The following is a 22,431-nucleotide window of genomic DNA, read 5'->3' as shown; positions in this document are numbered from 1 at the left end:
ACTTACAATTTTTTGAGTTTTTTTTTAAGGAATAAAAAAAAACAAAGTCTTCAGAGCAAAAAAAATTCTAGCCATTCAGTGTTAGAAAAAATGAGGATCGAGATTTATAATAATAATTTATTTTCTCTTTCTTTGCCTTCTTTTTTGAACCTTCTGCCAACTCCCTCTAGATGAATCAACATGAACAATTGTCGGTTTCGTCCCAATTAGCATTAGGGGCTTTTCTTTTTCAAAGTCAAAACTTCTCGGTTCATGTACTATCTTTGTGCCTCCTATCCCATCTTTTTGGCATACCAGCAAACTAGGAGAACCTAATTCATGTTCATCTCATCAACTTGTTCATTATGTACTAGCTGAGATGTGCCATCAGTGTTTTGAGTATTCTTATTGTCTTGAGTAGGTGTAGTCTCCTCTTCTTCATCCTCCGAACATGTGGGATAAAAGGCTGTCAACCTTTAGAGTTTCAAGCTTGCCCCTTTCTCTTCTTTGGCGGTTTTTTGGTCTATGAACAAGAATCCTGTAGGTAACCTGTTTAAAGGCATGTGCAACATTTGAATGTTGTGTTTTCGTAATCTAGACTTTGGATCCATTGAAATGTTCCATTTTTCAACATTATGTGATCATGAAGACCTTTGCTTGGGTCTATTTTGATGCAGATTCAAGAAAAAGTAAATAGCCTTCGCTGAATTTTCTCATTATCCATTTTTTTTAAATGCCTAGAGTATTTCCAATGTCTTCCAGAACATTGTGACGCCAGAAAGGGAGAAGTAAATTTGGAAGCTGCACCCATACCAACATCTTTATGACAACCATTTTTGTGGGGTCAAATTCCAGAAACCATGGAGTTATGAAAAGGCCTACTCTTCCCCAAAACCAGGGACCTTCATTTAGAACTTTGTCAAGATCCTCCTGGGTATCAAACTGGACAATGAAAAAGCCCTTGTAGCAGAGATAAATGTCATATCTTTTGTCCAGGCTGTGAAAATCCATTGATGCATAGCATCTATTTTTGGGCCAAACCCATTGAATCTACAAATGATATCCCTTGAATGAAGGAAAGAAAAGAGATGGTTTACTTGTTGGTTTTTAATGTCTAAGGATGGCATATCATCCACCTTCTCCACAATGTATGGCCCTAGGATGGAGGATGGTTGTTCCATTTGAACTAGCCCCTTTCCACGCATTGTATCCTTATATGATGATGAAGTGGCAGGAGTTTTGGAGCCTACGATGCTACCATGCAGTCTCAACACAAGAAACAATGTAGAGTCTTGAGATATGCCATAAAACTTCAGTTGTAGATGATCCTGTAATTGTTTTCCTTCGTATATGAGGTGTTGTAGAGCTGTCGAGAGCCCCAAAAGTTGTTCAAGGATCTACTTTATGAGCCCCACATTTTGTTCCTGTCGCACCCATATTTGGATGAAATGCCCCATAAGAGTTTGGATCGAGATCTGAAGCCCCTTCACTCCAAGTTGAATGTTTTCACTGCTCTTTTTCCCACCGTCCCAAAACCGGTCTAAAATGAGGGTTTTGTAGGGAATAGATAAGGTGATCTCCCGAATACGTGGGCAACCAAAGAAACGAGACCCTCGTACTCCCAATTTCAAAGAAAACTCTCCCTGAAGTGGAATGTCGTCTCAACGAAGTTGGATGGGTGATCTCCAGGACCAAAGATTTCTTTGTGCATCATCGGTGGAAACCATGACGGTAGACTCTACAATCTATTGAGTTAATGATTAATTTCACAAATTTGATTAGATTTCTATACTAAATTTGGTTTGCTTTGGCTTGTAGCATTTAGGTTTGCATTTTGCATTGGATTAACAATTTAATTAAATAATGATAAATATATAATGTTCTAATTTTAGGTCACGACCAAGCTAGACACTAGATTGGTGTATGAGACCCCCTTGTTTGTGGGACAAGGGACTCACCTCCACATAATGATTTGACAACTAACATCTATGAAGACATACATACTCTAACCCCTCTGGATTTGAACCTGTGGCCTCTTATAAGGAAACATACGCTCTTGACCAGTAGGCCCACCATTATGCGTTTCCCAACTTATTTTTAACTCATATTACTAGAATGTTTAGATGTTAACATAATTATCATACCATTGCCATAACATTTCCTACATTCATTAATTTATTCCACACTTAAATTTGATTTATATTTCTGATTGGGAAGTTCAACATTCCAAATAAACATTAAAAGGAAAATAATCCCTAATCTAAGGCATATATTAAAATTAACATGCATACATAATTGGAGGATTAATTCCTTTAAAGGGGAAAAATTTGTTGACTTGCCTAATCAATTAACCTGACAAAACCATGTAGTTAGTGAGTATAGGGCTTTAAACATAGCCTAAATTTCCATCCCTACCTTTTCCCCTTGAGATCCTTACAATGGTGTTTCAAGTGTTGTGATTGATTCTCATCAAAAGCATCAACATTCTTCAACATATGATCATATACAAATTTCTCTCCATCATGGAAAGATTAGCTATAAGGGAAATAAAGGCGACTCCTTTGATTGCATTGCCACTCTTGGCATTCACTTTGTAGTGTTAGTTTATCTTGCCACAAAGCCATAGACTCAAACCCCATAGAGGTGCTTTACCCACCACATTCCTCCCTTTAACTTTACTACCCTTTGGTCCTTAACTAATCACCCCAAAGGGATTGTTTGTTCTAAGCTCAATTTTACCCTTTGCCAGCTTTTGCCCATCTCGAAGCCCACCTACCCTCCTACTTCAATGGAAAGTTGCATCCCCGTTCTAATATGAGAGACCCTTGATTTGTAGAAAGCTCGAAATTTGGAGAAAGCCCAAAGTATCAATGATAAGGGGAATCAAGATCCCCTTGTGATTGACAGGGTTGCAAGCATTCCTAGGTTTGTGCAATGCCCTAGGAAGTGTAAAACTTCTCTTACGTTGGGCAGAGAAGACTCCAACTATAATGAATAAGATGATAGTGCTTTTGAAAGAGGTATCCTAGTCACCTTTAATAGTGATAACAAACAAAGATTCTCATCCTTCCTTTGCTCTTACTTTGATGCTACCTTTTCTAAGGTGGTAAGGCTTGTTGATGAAGCCTTGGTTGTTGTTAAGGGTAAGCAAATTGAAGACCCTCCTATCTTTGATTTTCCCATGGAAGATCTAATAAACACTAGAGCCAGGCACACCTTTCATGATGTGGTATATATGTTCCTTCATTGCCTCTAGCCTTGATGCCCATAAAAATTTTCTAGAACTAGTCATAAATCTATTAGCCTCTTTGGAGAGAACCCTCGCTCCACTCTCCAAGGAGCTACTTTGACAAAATCAAGCCACTCAAATCAAAGGACTTTTGCTCAAGTTGTTGCAAGAGAAGAATGACTCCAACGATGCAAACAAAGCAAAAAATGATGGATAATGATGCAACTCTCATGCTTCATGTTGTGAAAAATAGTTTTGGAGACTCCTCATCTCATTAGACTTGTTGATTTGGTTTTCTTCTATTGCTTTTTATATCTCTTATGATATTTCTTTGGTTCCATATTTTTCCTTTTAATTATATAAAAGCTATATTTAAGATCTCCTTTTCTTAAGCTATGTATCCCCATACAATGAAAATTTTGGAGATTACATACCTGCTACGTCTACTCCTACATTTTGTAAAATTTTGTTATTTATTCATTTAAAAAGCATATAAATTTTTTCATACTAATCAGAAAGAAAATATACATGTAATTTAACACATAAAAGAGATTACTTAGGAGCTATATATGTAATTTAACACATATTACTGAGGAGCTATATATCAACAAATAATATATGTAATTTAATATTGCAAAGAGACTGCTTATAAGCTATAAATCAACATATTAAATCTTTTATTTAAAGTTTTTTTTGGATCTTTAAAAATTATAACGTATATTTTTAGATCAATGTTTTGGACCAGACTAGTGTGATTGATTATCAAGATCACATTTGATTATAATAATGAATAATATTAATACCCAAAAAAGTCAAATAACTCTGAAAATACTCACAAGTATATGAATTGCAGAAATCTAAAATCAGAGAGAATAATATACGTAATAATGATAAAGTAAAGATAACATGATTTATAATTTTTATAAAAATTGCTTTGTAAGGTTGTATAAATAAAAAAGCAACATATCTTAACAAAATAGGTCATAATAATGAAATTAACAAAAATACCCATCATCAAATAACAATATGTAATAAGTTAACCAAGACAATCTTAAATAATAAAACTTTAAAATAATCTGAAAATTAAAAAAAAAAATGTAATAACTTTAAAATCATATACTAATTTGAAAAATTCATAACAATAGCTTAACAAACTATAGGATAGATAAAGATTATAAAGTTAACTAAAGGCAACCTACAAAACGCAAATAAAAGTAATTAAAATAACACATAACAAGATAATCATAATAATTCAACCAAAGAAGTCGAAGATATGCCAGTCATGAAATAAGCCTATAACACGAATAAGCATTTATAATCCAATCGAACTCAATAAGGTACCTTAATTCAATCCCCCACAACAAATAAGAATACATTTGTAATTTTGCCTCAAACGAGCATTTAAAAGATTAGCTTTCATAAGCCAAACAGCGAAGCTTTTCCTTGATATCTGTAAAGGAATCATTTCGAAGTAAAAGCAAATCACCCTTGCCGATTGAATGGCCATCTAGTGATAGTTGGTACGCAGTTTACTGTTATCGAATGTGTTATGGTCCAGTGGTAGATTGGTGTGAGCCTACCACACATAGCCCAAGTGTGATTATGAGTACATTCTTAAATTCTACACAAGAATCACCAAAACTACTCATCCCAAGAGTTTGAATCCCACTCCAGTTAAAAATTGAGTGGTTTCTGTTAAGATAAATTAAAAAATAAAACACAAATTACCTCCAAGAGTTGTGTCCACAAATTGGGTGGTTTCTGATAAAATTAAAAATAAAACACAAATTATAGCTCCAAAATTTGCAATGTTGTTAACGGAAATAAAATCTTTACAGTTGATTAACAAATTTGTTTATAATGTTGTTAATTGGAAACAAAGCTTCACAGAAAACTATCAAATTTGTTTACAACAGCATTTTAGTCCACTGGAAATGCATCTGAGAAGTCCCAAATTCAAGCATTCTGCTATAAGACAGGCAACCCAAGAGTAGATTGCCCATCAATTGGAGCTAAATGGTAAGGGTGCCTTGTTTGCATTGCCAAAGCAATATTAGCTATCTTTAACTTGATGGTTTGCTGTACTTAAAAATTTACTAAAAAGATGTGCATGTTTGCCTCTGTCGTGCCATGCTTGCACCAAAGCTTGCCCAAGATGGGCACGGCCATGTCCAACCAAGTTGGCCACCTTCTGTTTGTTTTAGACTTTAGTAGGCTTGACTCTCCCAAATTGACTTATGTTGGGCTGGTCCCTAGGAGTGCACTACTATTAGCACACAATTGTTTGTGCAAGCCCTCGCTACCCAGTATGACCAATTTCCTGTGAGAATTTATCTTGCAACGTTTTAAGTTCATGGTTCTTCTCATCTCCTGTTTACTGGGCACAATAGATATAATCTGTCTATTAGATTTAGTGTTGCAAACATCCTGATTTTATCACGAAAAAATCATGAAATTGCGATTTTTTAGCCTAGCTGATGTTTGCCGATGGTGGCATCTTAATTTTGCCAATTTTAACCGATATTTTCTAGATTTTTACAGTTTTTGGTTTCCTGGACCCTTGTTGATTTTATCTTGATGTCAATGTTTGCAACATTGATTAGATCTCTTGAAGGATCAAATACAACCATGACTTCATTTGAGCTCTACGACTCAACAACTCAATATCAAATCAGAGTCTGCCACTGGTCATCCAACATAAAGTTTACAGTCATCCTCCTCCATTCCTTATCTTTCAATTAGAAAGCAAATGAAATTCCTCAGCGCTTGTCTGTGTCATTAGGGAGGCATCTTAACCATATAGAGAAAAAATATTCACACAAACAGACTTGTTTGTTGCTGGTTTCATTTAGCATCACCAATAATCCCCACATGTACACAACCCATCCTTAAAATGATGAAAGCGGTTCGCATCCCTCATAACAATTTCTCTCCCAACAATCTTGGAGAAAAGCTTGATGGCAGAGTGACAATCACCACAAACACGGAGGTTTTTGATGACTCGAATACAAGTTCCAACAGGTGTGCTTACAAGCCCAAAAGCGATTGCTAGCTTCTCACTATGTTGGTAGAGAAAGACTTCCTTCTGCTCTTCCTTCAAATCATGTAAGACAAAGTCTGTGTCAGGTACGTACCCTTCCTTCCGAATCTGTCCCATTAATGTCCCCAACTCTTTATAGATCTCCTCTGTTTGTGGGTGTGATCTGTCTCCAGTCTTAAATGTATGAACGCTGTTCTTAACCTCAATCCAGCTACAACCTGCATTCTTTCTCACTCTTATGGCTTTCATCAGCTTTCTTGTCTTTGCTACGTCCTCCCACCTACCAGCTGCAGCATAAATGTTAGATAGTAACACATATGATGCATCATCTTGTGGTTCCAACTCAAGAACAAATTCTGCCACACGTTTTCCTAGCTCCATATCACCATGGATTGAACATGCAGCAAGCAAAGTCCGCCACACCACACTATCAGGTTCAAATGGCATTTTGTTAATTAAGTCCTCTGCTTCATGAAGGTGCCCAACACGACCAAGGAGACCAACCATGCAGGTATAGTGCTCTAACCTAGGGCTGATGCCATAATCTCGATGCATTGAATCAAAATAGTAATGTCCTTCCTCAGTTAAACCGATATGAGCACATGCAAACAGTATGCCAACAAAGGTCACTTGGTCTGGCTTAAAACCTGCAAGCTGCATTTGTTTATATAGTGTGAAAACTGCCTTGCTACGCCCATGCTGGGCACATCCTACAATCATTGCATTCCATGACACTAAATTCCGGCGAGGTAATTCATCAAAAAGATGGCAAGCATCTTCTATGCTTCCACATTTTGAATGCATGTCTAGGAGGGCGCTGCCCACGTAAGTATTGCTTTCAAAGCCAGTCTTGATAGCACAAGCATGGAACTGCTTGCCCTGTTCCAGAACTGCTAAATCAGCACATGCTCTAAGAACACTCGAGAAGGCAAACTCATTAACCCCATTACATGTTTCTTGCATTCCCCTAAATAGTCTCAGGGCCTCTTCCCCATGCCCATTTTGTGTATATCCTGAAATCATGCTACTCCACAAGACTGCACTGTTTTTCGTCATTTTTTCAAACAGTTTGCGTGCATCCTCCATAAGATCACATTTTGCATACATATCGACAATGGCAGTTCCTGCAAATACATGAGACTCAAATCCAAATTTAAGGATCTCGGCATGAAGCATCTTACCATGTTCCAAAGCTGCTAAACTGGCAGAAGCCTTGAGAACACTGGCCAATGTGAATTCGTTTGGTTTCATGCCGGTTCGCCTCATCAGGGAGAACATCTTAAGAGCTTCCCCAGCAAGCGCATTTTGAGCAAAACCTGAGATAATCACAGTCCACGAAACCAGGTCCCGCTCCGGCATTTGCCAAAACAACTCAAGGGCTTCTTCGCCACTTCCCATTTGGATATATCCTGCAATTAATATAGTCCAAGGAACTACACTCGGTTGAGCGATTTCGTCAAACAGTTGGCGTGCATACTCCATTCTCCTGCATTTGACGTACATATCAATAACAGCTGTCCTGGCAAACATATCCAGTTCTAAACCTGACTTAATCAGGCTGGCGTGCACCTGCTCGCCATGTTCAATGGATTCTAAATTACTACATGCCTTAAGAACAGTACCAAAAGTAAACTGGTTTGGCTTCGTACCTGAACACTGCATCTCACGAAAGCTTCTCAAAGCCTCCCCAGAAAATCCATTCTGTGCATAGCTTGAGATCAGGCCACTCCACGAGACCAAATCTCGGTGAGGCATTTCGTCAAACACTTGCCGTGCATCCTCCATGCTTTGGCACTTTGCATACATGTTGAAAACAAGGTTTCCCAGAATAATTTTTGTCTCCAATCCACATTGTATCATGTGGGCATGCAGAACTTTTCCTTCTGCTAGCGCTTTCATATTCGCACATCCTTGAAAAAACAAGGCATATGTCCTGATGCATGGCTGAATCGCTCGTTGGTCCATCAAATGAAGGATCTCCAGCGCTTCCTTCAACCGTCCTTCCTTACATAGTAGACTCACAGTCTCCAGACATGGAAGGTCTATGTTTGAATATACCGCTAAAGAGAAGCTGCTGTTATAATCCTTTCCCAAGAAGTTCATTGCTTTGCAGAGTGGAATGGCTGAAACTCTGGACATCCATGTATGAAGTTGTTGCCGGGCTTCGGAGTTTAAATGGGTGAACTTGTTCATGGTTTGCGTATTCAACTGCCTGTGTTCAGTCGTTATAGATACATCACATCCATTTATCAATGGAAATTTCAGCATTCTAAGGCCATTGGCGTATTGAGATGTTTCCTCGTTAGGTTGAATTTCAAAGCAAGAGAATTGGAATCTGATCTGGCATGTTTCGTCTTTGATAAAGATTGATGTCCTGGCCAATTTTCGTATAGTGCCAATTAATAAAGCATTAAATTGAGACTGAAACCAAAAACATAATTTTAGAGTATCTCTGGAACGAGGGGAACACTGATAAAGTGCAGTGCATATGTTTAATTTGTTTGGTTGATTAAAAAAATGAATTTTATATTTATTTTTTTATCCTAAGAAAAAAGAGTAATTTGATTATCATTTGAAAACAAAATGACATTCTCGTGATACATGTCAGGCATGTATTCGTAAATGTTGTATAAAAAAAGTCTTCTGAAATGTTGTAGCAAAAATGGTAAAATTGGGCTATATGAGCAACCGCTTAGACGGTTCATATGCTAAATATGATATATATTGTGCCGAAAAACCAAAAAGGCAAAAAAATGTTGGTCCACATCTTCAATCAGTGTTGTCGTCCCCTTCTTCAAAGTGTTCAGTGTGTTCAGTAATTTCCCATCTCCCATGAGCCAACAAAATAATCTTAGAGAGGGCACTTGCACATGAGCTGTACTCACTGTAAATATGAGAAATAGAAAAGAAATGAGAGAGATGATTTCAAATAGAAAAGAAATGAGAGAGATGATTTCAAGGTTATAACATCGGTTGAATCTTTTTGATGATGAGCTGTGAATCTTAAAATTTTTGAAGATAAATGATTTTTTTCCAATGCAAAAACCAGTAACAATTTAAGTGCTATGAGCTTTGAATAATTATTTGATCCTTTTCCAAACCCCATTTTCATACTGTAAATGCGGTTGTCATCAATGTAAAGGGAAACTCCACCTCCACATCTTTTAGGATTGCCCTATGCGGTCCCATCAAAAAAGCCCCAAGGCTTGTTTTTGTTGATTTGGGGCTGGTAGCAATTTTTTATATAAGGATCAGTGAATGACTTAAGTAGAAGATCCAGGATAGCAAGATATTGAGCAAATGTGGTCTTAGGAGGAATCAACTTGTCGTTGAAAATAACTTTGTTTCTTGCTAGCCAAATACCCCAACTGGATAGGAGAGGGAGAACAATGAAATTTTTTGTTCCCTTGCTAGTGACCCACACTTGCTAGGCTACCATTAGATTTAATCCTTCCCATGTACATACTTGACCCAACTTTGAAGAAGAAAATTTCCAAAGGGTTTTAGAATAGGAACATTTAATCAGGAGATGATTAACTAATTCCTCCATTGATTTGCATAGGCTGCACCAATTTGACCCTTCTTCTTTTTTGTCTTTTGCACAAAAAATCCCATGTAGGAATTTCTTTTTCCAAAGCACACCACATGAACAATTTAGATTTCACTGGGCATTTGAGCTTCTAGAGGTGACGCCACCATGATTCCAGGGGGTTGGGGGCTTGATCATATATGAGAGTTAAATAACCTTCATTTGGAGTATACTAACCCAAGGAGGAGAGGGTTTAGACGAGCTCGTCAGGGTCCTCATTTATGTGGATATGTGCCTCTTGTAAGGCTTTGGTGAAGGTCAACCAAGTTCTTTTGAGATGTCTTGGTAAGTTCAGATGGCTGCTTGAAAACCGTTTTTGGTCACTCAGGGGGTTTGGATGGGGAGCCACAGGCTGGTTGAGGGTGTAAATCCCCTTAGAGTGAAGAATTTATATTAGATCTTATGAGAGGCAACGATATCCACTACTTCCAACCCAAGGGTTGATGCCCAATCGAAGGTGGGTGCCTACTCCAACTTTCCATGCAATACAATTTTCAATGAGGGAGAATGAGTTGACAATGGCCCTCCATATGATGGAAGTGTTTAGTCTACTTTTATTGGAGTTCTGAATCTAGTACTCAGGTGATAGAGGAAAAATGTATTTCTATAGATCACAGAGGTCCACAAAATTTTGGAAGAAATCATCCTCCAACCCGGTTTGGCTGCCAATGCTTGAGAGCAGTATGGAAGTTGTTTGAGTCCCCACCTGCCCCATACCTTGGGCATGGCAATTCTGGACCATTTGAACCAAGGGAAATCATATTGTTCAGAGGTGCCTGCACAAAGGACTTTATAGCATAATTTCTAAATTTTGGTGAGGGTGCATTTTGGAACCCAGGAGAGTGAATGGCCTCTAGCACTGTTTTGATTAGGAATAATCATCCCGCCCTTGATAACCATCTCGTGCTACAAGATTTGAGTCTCTTTTTTTCTTTGCTAATAGCCATTTCCAATCTGAATTAGATTTCAGGAGGAACCCAAGCTATTTGAATTTTTTCTCAAGGTTGGCCTAATTGAAAGGAAAAGAGTGCAAGTAGGACCTTAGGTCACCTTCAGATAAACCAAAAGGTGTGATGGTTGATTTTTTGGCTACTGATTTCCATACTTGGTGCTACTTCAAAAAGAGAAAGAGCTTCTTTGATTGAGTGAGCATCACTTCGAGAGCCATCATTGAAGATAAGGATGCCATCATCAAAGAGGAGGTGGGTGATGCGAAGAGTGGGTACCACCCTTAGACCTGTTAGGCCATTTCTTCTGCAGGTTTCCTTAAGGGATCTACTGAGATCCTCTACCACCAAGAGAAAGAGAAGGGGGGATAAAGGGAAACCTTTCCTTAATCCACATTCGGATGTAAAGAAAGAAGAATACAAACCATTTATGGGTACTACAAAAGAGGTTGAGGAGATGCAACTCATGATCCAATTGATGAAGTCTATTATGAAGCCAATGTGGGTAAGAAGAAGACAAATGTATAACCAACTGATTGGTCGAAGGCTTTTGAAAGGTCAATTTTTAGGATGGCTCCTTTTAGGCGACGTTGTTTGAGACTATGGAGACCTTCCTAGGCAACATCAATGGTTTCGTGGATTTGTCTGCCTTCTAGAAAGGCGAGTTGTACCTAAGAAATATATTTGTACAAGATGGGTTTGAGTCACACGGCTATGGTTTTTGCAATAATTTTGTAGATGCAACTACAAAGAGAGATATGGTAGAAATCATCAGAAGAGGAGGGGTCGTCGGATTTGGGGATTAGGGCAAGGAAAGTGAAGTTGAAAGAGGTAGGGATGTGTCTAGATGATTTGGATTCTTCAATGAGTCGGAGGAGATTGTCACTAAAGAGCTCAAAAAAATCCCGAAAGAATTCAATCAGCCACCCATTTGGCCTCGGGCTCTTGTCTTTTTGGAATCTGCCCATGACCTTCTTGAGCTCATCATATGTTACCGGTTCCATCAACTTCTCATTGTCTTCTACGATCATGAAATTAGGGATGAATATGGTCAGTTTGACCACCTCGGCTATGGATGCCCTCTAGGGTTCTTTGAAAAGAGAGCTGAAATAGTTGTCCCCAATGTAGGAAGCGTCTCGAAGGAGGAGGCTAAATTCCCTTTAGGGTCCCTTAGCTTCCAAATTATGTTGCTCATTTTCCTCCCTTTGGTGAAGGTTTGGAAAAATTTAGTGTTCTCGTCACCTACCTCCAGCTAGATGGCTAGGCTTTTGGGTCTCCAAGTAGCCTCAATGTCAACTAAGAGTTATTTCTTCCTCCCTTCAAGGTGGGTAAGGAGTGTCTTAGAATCCTCCAAGTCATAACCATTTTAACGGCCTTTTGATATAACTTTTAGATCTACTTCCAATTCACATAGCTCCTAATATTCCCTTTTCCTTTTTTCCACCGACCATTTGATAGTTGTTTCCTTCACAGATTTAAGATTATGTGCAGATTTTCTTTCTGTTGACTCATTCGACAAAGGGTCGAAGGGTCTCTAGGTGGATTTCACTAGCTATATAAAACTCCCATCTACGAGCCAGGTCGAGTTGAACTTGAGTCGAGCAGACCCGTCTGGATGGCCCCCAATAGTTGCTGCTGTTGCTGCTCGAATTGCTGTAGTACCTCCGCGGTGACATCTCGCACTGTGTCTCCAATGTCATTCAAATCTCCCTTTGTTAGGGTGATTGGGTCCAACGACGTTTTACTAGCCTTGGATTTCTTCCGCGACCCCACTTTTTCTTGTTCTCTTTGATGTTTGATGTGGTACGACACCGTCTGCGGGTCCTCTCCATGCTGCTCTGTTTGCTCGTTCATTTCTTCCTCTGTTTCGGGCGAAGGCAACCTCGCACCTTTGTCAGAGCCACGCTTTGTTTTACCTATCTGCTTTTCCACCTACTGGGTGACATCATGCTCTGCCTTGGCCTTGTCAGCGGCCTCCTTCTTCCTTTTCTTAGCCAATTGCGCCATCTTGTGCTTGGCCTCCTTCTTTTTGTGCTACACGACGAACTTGATCGATGTCACCGCCGAGTCTGAGGCAGTGTGCCACTCTGCCGCCCAGCGATCAAGATCTACATCAATCACGTCGTCCGTTGCCAAGTAAGGCAAGTCATGCCATTTTTGCTCAGGGTCCTTCCGTGCCTTGATCATGATGTGCTAAAAGTCTGCCTTGAACTCCACGTACTCCTGCAGTTTGGAAAACACAATATGTGACAATCACGGTTTGCGATTGATAGCCATGCATATGTTCATTTCCATCAAGATCCAGAAGATCTTGCTATCCTTGATGCGCTGAGCATCCTTGGCCACACAGCAAAGCGTACTTCGTTGCTTCTGGCAGGTCCGACATGACCGAGGGGAATTGACTATCTTTTGGCAGCTCCTAGGCTACCAACACAATGGACAACAAGATCCACGCATAGTGGAAGGTCTTGCTGATCTCTTATGCCTCGCAGCAGTTCACAAGGAACTCACCGCAGAGATAGTGTGCCCAATTAAACTAGACTCCTTCGGTGCATTGGGCTGCTAGAGCAACAATGGGTGTCGGCACTTCATTTGCGCAACACTTCCACATAACTTTTCCTGCCAAGATCTACGTGGCCACCTTGACCGCAGGGTCGCAGATACTCGAGATGGCATAGCCGCGCGACTTCTTCATGAGCTTGAATTTCTCCTTCATGGTCTCTAAGAAGGCTTGCTCGCCACCTTTTCTGCCAAACATCATGGTTGGATTCTCCCTGGTATAGGGCAGCCGTGTGATCCTATGGATCAGTCTATCGGTGATGGGTATCGTCTCCTCCAGCCACAAACACTCATCGAGCACCAAGCATAACAACTGCTTGATGACTAATACTGTAATGGGTGTGTGATTGTAGTGCGACACCCATAGCAGGTTGAGCAGACCTGCCTTGTCTACTCCCCTGAGCCACTTCCATGGTTCCAATGCCATCATCCCATGGTTATGTGAACAACACGGTGCATTAGATATTCTATTGCCAAGTGCGGGAACTTCTCATGGTCAGCTTGGTCCCAATCTTCCAATTTCAACAGAGGAGCCCGCCCCAAGCGCGGTCCTTCAAAGACAATCTCGTTCGGCAATAGAGGTATGTGTAGGGCGAACTTGCTTTCATTGATGTCCTTCGACACCTTGGTCTTTCCCTTGCGCAGAGGGACCTATTCGGGCAACTTAGTAATAGGGTTAGAACCCTCAACTTCAATGTCCTCCACTTCCACCTCCAAATCCTCATCATCCATTGGAATGTCCTCAATCTCTTCCTCCTGCAACTCCAAGTTAATAGTTTTGCCCTTTTCTTGTGTGGTGGGCTTGTCCTTCTGTGGGTTTCTTCTAGGAGACGTGCACACGAGTATCGCAGCCTACTTTCCCTTCCTATCCTTTTCACTCTCCTTGGTCGGGGTAGGCTTCGGCCTAAGTGTCTGTGGTGACTTGGGGATTTCTACTAGTACCTCTGTGACCTCCGAAGCAGCTCCCTCTGCCTCCATAACAACCTTTAGCACAACCCCCTCGGCTGTCACTGCTTTGGCGTCCATAGCTTCAGATCCTGGGATAAAATCACGGATGAAATTGCGGTTGGACTCTAGAAACCGATCAAACACTAGGTAGTCAAGTAATTCTTCGAGGAATGCACGGATCATGCACGTCTACGAGCTCACCAAATCAATGTTCAAAATACCAAGTGTTTTTTATTGGGCCTCCACCTATAATTTATAGGCCATTTTGAATTCAAATCCGATTGTTCCCCCCACATTCGGCTCATTAATGTTGAATTGGCGGCATATTTCCAAGGATCTTACCCATAAATTTTGTCTTAAATGCTGGCCGCCTGCTCCATTTGGCCGCATTCTCATCGTCAAATCGTGTATAGTGACTTTAACGGTCACTTTTCGGGTGACTTGCGTGATTTCTCCCTGGGTAGCGCGGCTTGCTCTGCGCTGTCACGAACCCTGTGACATCTCCTTGTTCTGCACAATCCTCCAATCGCGTAGTTCCCAAACCCGGGCAGTGTAGTTTATAGTCCTACGCCTCCTTTTAGCTGCCTAGAGTGCTAAGACTATGCTACCTTCATATAGTCATATGGACAGATCACCGGTGTATGGCATCGATCGGCTACCATTCACCTTTCCTGGGAAGGGATCTCCATTCAATTTAACCAACTAAACTGCTCCACCGTCGGTAATCTCCTTAATGACATAGGGCCCTAGCCAGTGCATTCTGAATTTCCTTGGAAATTTATCAAACTTGTTGTCATATAACAAAACCAGATCATTTACCTTAAAGGTGCGCAACTTAATGTGCCAATCATGCCATGCTTTTTCGCGCTGCTTTTGGACCTGTTGGTGAAATCCAGCCAAAAATATTTCTTCCTCAAGCTCAGCAAGCTGCACGAGCCTCTCTTCTAGGGCTCTGCAATCCGTCATACCCGTGAGTGCCACTATGCGCATAATAGGCACAATGTATTCCATTTGCATCACTACTTCAACACTATGTACAAGCCTAAAGGGTGTCTGTTCAGTCAACTTTTTGCAGGTCGTCCGATAGGCCCATAGTACGACGGGTATGCGCAGGTCCCAATCACTTCGCTGAGCGCTGCAAACCTTGTTCAGCGCATTCTCCAACACCTTATTGAAAGCTTCCACCGTCCCATTAGCATGTAGGTGATAAGGCGCGATTTTCTAGTGATACACCCGAAATTCCTCCATCAGCACGCTGATAATCTCATTCAGAAAGTGTGTACCGCGATCACTCATCAAGACCTTTGGACACCCAAATCGCATTAGTACATACTCAAAGAGAAACTTCACAACGGTCGTGCCTGTGTAGTCCTTCATAGGCTATTCCTCTGCCCATCGAGTCAAATACTCAGTTGCGGTGATAAGGTACTGTTGTGGGGAAAAGTATCCAACACGGAATGACCCTATCCCACTCTAAGGGTGATAGTTCCTTAGCAACAGCTGAAGCAAAGCTATCTAAAGTTACTTCTTTATGACATGCAAGAGACGAAAGGAAGAGATCCACTTACCGATGTCTTGCGCAAATGGTCGATCCAATCTCCTCTATCTGCCGCTTGCTCCCAGCTCCAAGTCTTCTCACGGGCCCAGCTACACGAGATCCTGCGAACAAGACAAGAAAAGGAAACTACAAGAAGCATGCATTCATAATTGATTCAAGGATTAGCATAAATCAAATATGCAAGTAAAACAATACACCATTGAAACACATGCGGATAGAAGAACCTCAAATGCTTTATTAATATAAGGAAGTAAGGTTCAGGCGGTGATACAACCGTGAGAGGTCCAATCCAGCATCACCTTCCCGACGGAAAGAAATCTCCTCTTCACCTCCCTCAAGCAATCACCCAATACTCACAACTGTAAACCAACAACAATTCTTTGCACTAAATTCCGGCCTCCAGATCCCATGGGATGAGATCCTTATATAGAGTTTTGGAGTGAAGATAAGTCAGCTTGATGTGTGACTTGTTGTCCTCTTCAACTCCAGTTGTTCTTCAGTCCTTGAGTCCACTCGGAGTTTCTACCTTCCACTTGGAGTTTTAGAAGCTCTTAACTCATCATTAGGCGAATCTTCTGATCCAAGTGTCATTTTGGAAGCTTCCTGGGCACTGGCACATTGAGAAAAGATTCCTCCACATGTCAAAGTACGCCCAGCGCAGGTAGCCTTTGTTGCACTTGCTATGCAGCGCAGTTACACCATAGAGCTTTTGACATTCAGCGCAGATGCTTAGTGGAGCAGCTGCTTTGATCCAAAATTGACCTGTTTTTGAGTGTTTTTCAGTGGAGAACTGATCTGAAGTGCTGTGGTTTGCTGACCTTGTTCCTCTAGGGGTAGGAACAACATGTTTAGGGACTTTGGATCCCTTAGATTATTGACATTTCATGCCCTATGCTGTAAGGCACAAAAATGTCTATAACAGTTGCCCCCTAAAGTATGAGGTCGTTTATCGGGTGAAATGCTTTATTAGGAGGAACCGAAGTTCATTCAATCGTCGGGAGGTGACCTGTAACAAAATACAATACAATACATTATCTTTTCATACTTTCTTTTCATGATCTAGCTGATGCGGGCATTTCCCATGCTCAGCTTTATAAATACATTTGCTGTACGTAGACAGACGATCGTCTGATAATAGACTGATAATTATCATCCTTTTAGTAGGATGATCATCTGCTGCACATGTCTATGTTTTTTATCTGCTGAATATATATCGCAGCCCGAATGGATGAAACTAGATCCGGGGTCTTCAAACTTGTCCGATCTTCACTCTAGTACAAGTCGATCCATGTGAGAATTTCTTGAAGTCGAACATGGAAAGACATCGCTTGATTACCAGTCAATAATGTAAACTGTTAACAAGCGCGAGAGGAATCACCGATAATGATGATGGCCCTCAAGGTACTGCAGCACAATTCACGTGGCGTGAATATAGGATCTGACGTCGAACACCACGCAAAGTCTCCCGGTCGAAGGTCATTAATGTATACCTATCGCCGGAAGTGAGAAACTTGCCATTGAGGCATGCAAGCTTCAAAGTACTGAGGGGGTGTTCCTAGATCAACTTCTTGGATAGTGAGCTGATGTCGACAAGAAGTGATCTGTCAAAGGAGGGCCTTAATGAATCCCACATCAGTGACATGGAACGGAGCTAGTGATGATGGTGAAAACGATCTGTGAAATATGATTCAGGGTGGCGGTCATGGAAGGATGAAAGATGATGTATGGTAGTGGATGGGACCCGGTTGACACTTTCTGAATGACATCTCTTGAACATATAACGACATTGATGTGATGGATCGGTAGCATTACCCCATGTATGGATGGTATGGCGAGACCATGGTGAAGGGACCGGTGAATGATAATAACCCAACCCGATATTTACGGAGGCAAAAGTGTCATGTTCAAGAGCGACTTGCTACCATTAAGCTTTGAGGTTCTCCCAATTTTTCCCCAGTCATTTCTGACCAGTACCTCTTTATTTTTGTCAAGCTTGAGGAGGATAACATATGCTTGTTCTATAACCTGCCCTTCGGGCAAGCCCATCGCTATGTTTTAACGATAGGGAAACTCGTTCTCGTCTAAAGACAAGTTTGTCGCTATCTAATATTTTTAACGAGCCCAGCGACAAGGACAACTCGGTCCTTTTCATCTTTAAAGAGTCTGAAAAGGGTACATAAAGTGGACTCCAGGGGTCCTTTTTCGTCATCTAATCCCTTAAGTCCGAAAAAGTATAAAACAATACAGAAGGGATGAATGTTCGATATCTTTATCGAGCCGAACTAGACAAGCGCTCGATCTTTTTGTGCAATAATCCCTCAGGTCCAAAAAGATTAAAATCTAGAGGAGGGATAGCTCTTCCGGTCCTTTTAATGAGCTGGAAGGCCAAAACTCGGCAAACTTTTCATATTTTACGAGTCAGTGAAAAGAGCTCAAAGAAGACTCTTATTTTGAGGAACGAGTGATAAACAGGGATAGCAGCAGATTCCAGGTACAGGTTGGAATTTTCCAATAACGGCAGTGTCACAAGGATGGCTAGGTGAAATCACTCTTCGCAACTGTTCCTCAAAATAGGTAAACAATCAAGTGGATGTGAATGATTGGCCAAATGAAAAGTGGAGGTGACGGTGCAAACACGACCAAGGCTTTTTATGGCTGATGAATTTACGGTCTCAAATGGTTATTTACCGGTTCATTTTTTCTGGATGAGCTTGAACTCTGGAGGAAGCTTGCTCACATGCTTATGTTTATTTTTTAACGAGCATGAATTCCGCGTTAAAACTGCTTGGTTTTGCGTTTATTTTTTAACGAGCATGAACTTTGCCAAAACTGCTCGTTTTTGCGTTTATTTTTTAACGAGCATGAACTATGCGCTAAAACTGCTCGGTTTTGCGTTTATTTTTTAACGAGCATGAACTTTGCCAAAACTGCTCGTTTATTTTGCATGCCCCCAGCATCATAATAACGCATGTCAAAGGAGGGTGCCCCCCAAGCTTCATTGCATTCAACTTGGTGGTTGGAATGAAGGTTTACCTTTGAATTTTGAAAAGGGGATTTGTTTCATTTTTTAATGAGGTTGACATAGTAAAAGAACTATCCTCATGACTCCTTGTTTCATTTTTTAACGAGGTTGACACGAGATAAGAACCGTCCTCGGGGCCCACTGTATTTACAGTATTTCCATTAGGGCGATGATCCATGCTGACAAAATATTTAGGAATCTTCCGAATCCGTTGGATATAGAAGATTTCATATTGTAGGTTTCCACTGTGGCTACTTCCGCCAGATTACTTGCCGGCGGTAGGGCAAAATTACCCATTAAGGCAGGGTCTTTTAGGAGACCTACTCCAATATTTTGGAGCGATTGATTACTTTCATGGATCATTGTGCTGCTTCCCGTAACTTGAGAACTGTTGGGGAGAAATGTTTGTTGGTCGACGATTGTAATTTTTCCTTGAAAAGGAAATACAATCCTCCTGAAGTAGGTCGACACAACTGCAGCCATGGCATATATCCAAGGCCTTCCCAGTAGGATGTTGTAATCGAGGTTTCCGTCGATTACTTCCACATCAACTTCTACTGTTTTGCCCCCCAGTTCAACTTGCAAGTTACTTAAAATCCCGTATGGAGTGTATGATCGTCCATCAAATGCTTTTAATGTCGTTGACGATTTTGACAAGGGTGGTGAGCCTAAATTTTTCCAGCAACTCATCGACATAAGACATGTAGATGCCCCCTCATCAATAATTGTTCGATGAACAGTTTTGTTGAGGGCTTTCACTTGAATAAGGAAAGCTAGTTGAGCTGGTAACTGAGGGTCATATCCTTTATGATCAAAGGCCACAAGATTGGAATCCATTGGGCCAATCCCACTTATCGCTGATAGTAAAGCTTGCTCTTGGAAGGGGCAATTTTGCGGTACCTCAAGTGTCGACATAGCGGACGGCGATTGGGCCAGGTCCTCTACTATATTATAATTCTGTGCTATTTTTGCACGAGGATTAAATTTCGATTTGTGTACTACTCCCTTTGGCGATTTTATCATTGGTTCAGGAATGATGGGTGGCACGACTTTGGTCAAAGTTGCTGTTGAACTACTAGGTTGTTTATTTGCCTTGTTGTTCAACTGCTTTGGATTCCTGTAATCTTTATTCCTTGTCAAAGCATTATTCTGTTGCTTTGAGGTGGACAACATAAGCACTTGGGATCGGGAAGCATTTTGATTAGCAACCAGATTTTGTCTTGGATTAGGAAACGGATCAGTCAATATTGCTGGGGTTTTTGAACTCTTGAAGAGTTTCTTAACTTCAGCTATATGTGGACAATCTTTCGTCCAATGATCCTCATCGCATATATGACACCCTGTCGGGGGTTTCCCTTTCCTTTTCTTTTTCTTCTTGCCCCCTGGTTGCTTCAGTGGTTTGCCCTTGTCGGTCGACATGGCGTTTACTTCTGAGGCAAGAAGTTCCTCATTTGCATTTTGACTAGAAATTTTGCGTTTGCCAGTCACGCCATTACTGGCGTGAGAGTCAGTATTCAATTTAGGAGGGGGAGGAATTGAAAATTCAGGTCTAGGGGCATCAGGTATTTTGTCGTAGAGCGTGCCGAACTGAGTATATACTAAGTCTAAATATTGAGCGCGAGCAATGACTTGCTCCTCTGTTACGACTCCTCCCTTGGCCACATCTTCCGTTATAGCCGGAAGTAACGACTTTATAAACCATTCAGCTAACAACTGATCGGGAACGTAAGTTTTCACCATCCTACAACGACGACGCCACTCATGTATATGATCAGATATGTGAGTAGCTGTCGTTTGTTTGAAGTTGGTCAGTATTTCGGTTCCTGTTTCATACCTGATTGGTAATTGAAAATGGGTTAAGAAAGTCGTGGCTAAGGAGCTGAAATTGTCGAAAGAGGCTCTTGGCAATTCAATGTACCATTTAGCCGCTGGACCTGTCAATGTCCTCTGGAAGAGGCGAAGTCTTATCGAATCATCGTTTAGAGTGTTCGATGAACACCACAGATGAAAAGTCATGACGTGATTCGACGGGTCTTCACCTGGATTTCCATTGAATTTAGGAATGTCCGATGGAAGTTTATGTGGAATCGCTGGCCACCAAGGGGCATAAGCAATTGGATCATTCGTCAGCCGGTTTAGATCTGGCAATTCTAGAGTTGCTACAAAGGGCAACTGTTGGTTCAGGTTAGGCGAAGCATATCCAGGATAAGAGGGTATCGCCTGAGCAATGGGTCTTTGCAGACCAGCATAATGCTGACAACTTTGACAAAGTTGATGGGCATAACCATTATAGCATGGTCGCCCATTACTTACAAAGACTTGTTGCTCAGGTCCTTGATATGATTGTTGGAATGGCGGTTGTTGAGATTGAACTAGCTCTGGTTGTTGGACCATTTGCTGTTGACCAACACTGGATGATTGACCAAGATGAGGAGTCACAGTACTTGTTTGAGGCTGAGTCGCTCCAGATAAGGAGGCACTACCCTGAGATTGTGATTGAGCCGCTGAGACAAGAGGTTGTTGTATTACAACAGGTAGCGCTTGTACTTGCGACGCATTCGCCATAGCAGGTGTGGTGGTAATATTCGACATAGGGTGTACTGGTTGCATTGAATATACAACTCCTGGTTGTTGGGGCAGTATTGGTACCCAACCGCTGGATGTAATTCCAGTTTGACCTGATCCTTGTTGTAAACTCTCATATGGTTGTTCTCTAGGAGGGAACAATGAAAGAGCATACTGCCCTCCACATGGTGGAAATCCAGTACTTAAAGGGTAAATTGGCCTTTGAAGACACATTGGATCAATTTGTTGAGTTTCAACATAAGAAGTACCAGATGATAATCCGGATGAAGAAATAGGAACTAACCATATCGTCGTCCCTGATGGGACTCCGGCTTGTTGTTGACAATTTGCCGGGACAGATGGTATACCAGCGAACATTGTTGGAGTAGCAGCAGGAGGTTCTGCTGCTGCTGTGTCAGACGACACAGTCCTAGATGTCGATGGTTGTTCAGACATATCTAGTCTATCCAAAAGATTTCTTAGCGATTCTACAAGAACTTACGATGCCAAAAGACTAACTTCGAAGATCAACGCAGGAATAGGAGGTGATTATGTTCCGTTTAAAATGAATTTTATTATGACGACGCTTTTAGACACAACTTGCTTTTTCACTTTTTAAGAGTCGAGAAAAAGCTAAAGATGACTCTAGTCTCCTTCGATGTATTAACGAGCCCGAAGTGACAAATGCTCGGATGGACTTTTTCAGTTATAGAGTTTGAAAAAGGCCAAAAGAAACTACTCTGGAGTTCTAGGCAGAGGGTGTGCCAAACCTTTCGTGAAACCACAGAATACGTTTTACGGTACGAGTGGTCGATCTTCGTGAATGCTGTGTTCACTGCATCGCGATCAGTAGGGCGGCCGACACGGCTTCCTATGGATAAAGGCTTTGCTCCTATAGGGGTCCCCCAATATACGCGACGGTACGCGAGGGCACAAGTCCGTATTAGTGCTATCGTTCCTCAGGAGGAATCACCCACCTTCGTAGAGATCGACGG

At 41.2% G+C, this 22,431-nt stretch overlaps 1 pseudogene; it reads right to left on the bottom strand.

Annotated features, from left to right (window-relative positions):
• Positions 1-5,906: 5,906 nt before the first annotated feature.
• LOC149226807 (pentatricopeptide repeat-containing protein At2g03880, mitochondrial pseudogene) lies at positions 5,907-8,704 on the bottom strand (annotated as a pseudogene).
• Positions 8,705-22,431: the final 13,727 nt, after the last annotated feature.

The sequence above is a fragment of the Pinus tabuliformis genome, chromosome J, assembly GCF_031772625.1.
Source record: "Pinus tabuliformis cultivar Carrire ecotype Pingquan chromosome J, CPIR1, whole genome shotgun sequence".
NCBI lineage: Eukaryota > Viridiplantae > Streptophyta > Pinopsida > Pinales > Pinaceae > Pinus > Pinus tabuliformis.
The sequence above is the reverse complement of the archived record's forward strand: the minus strand, read 5'-3'. Positions and strand labels throughout refer to the sequence as shown.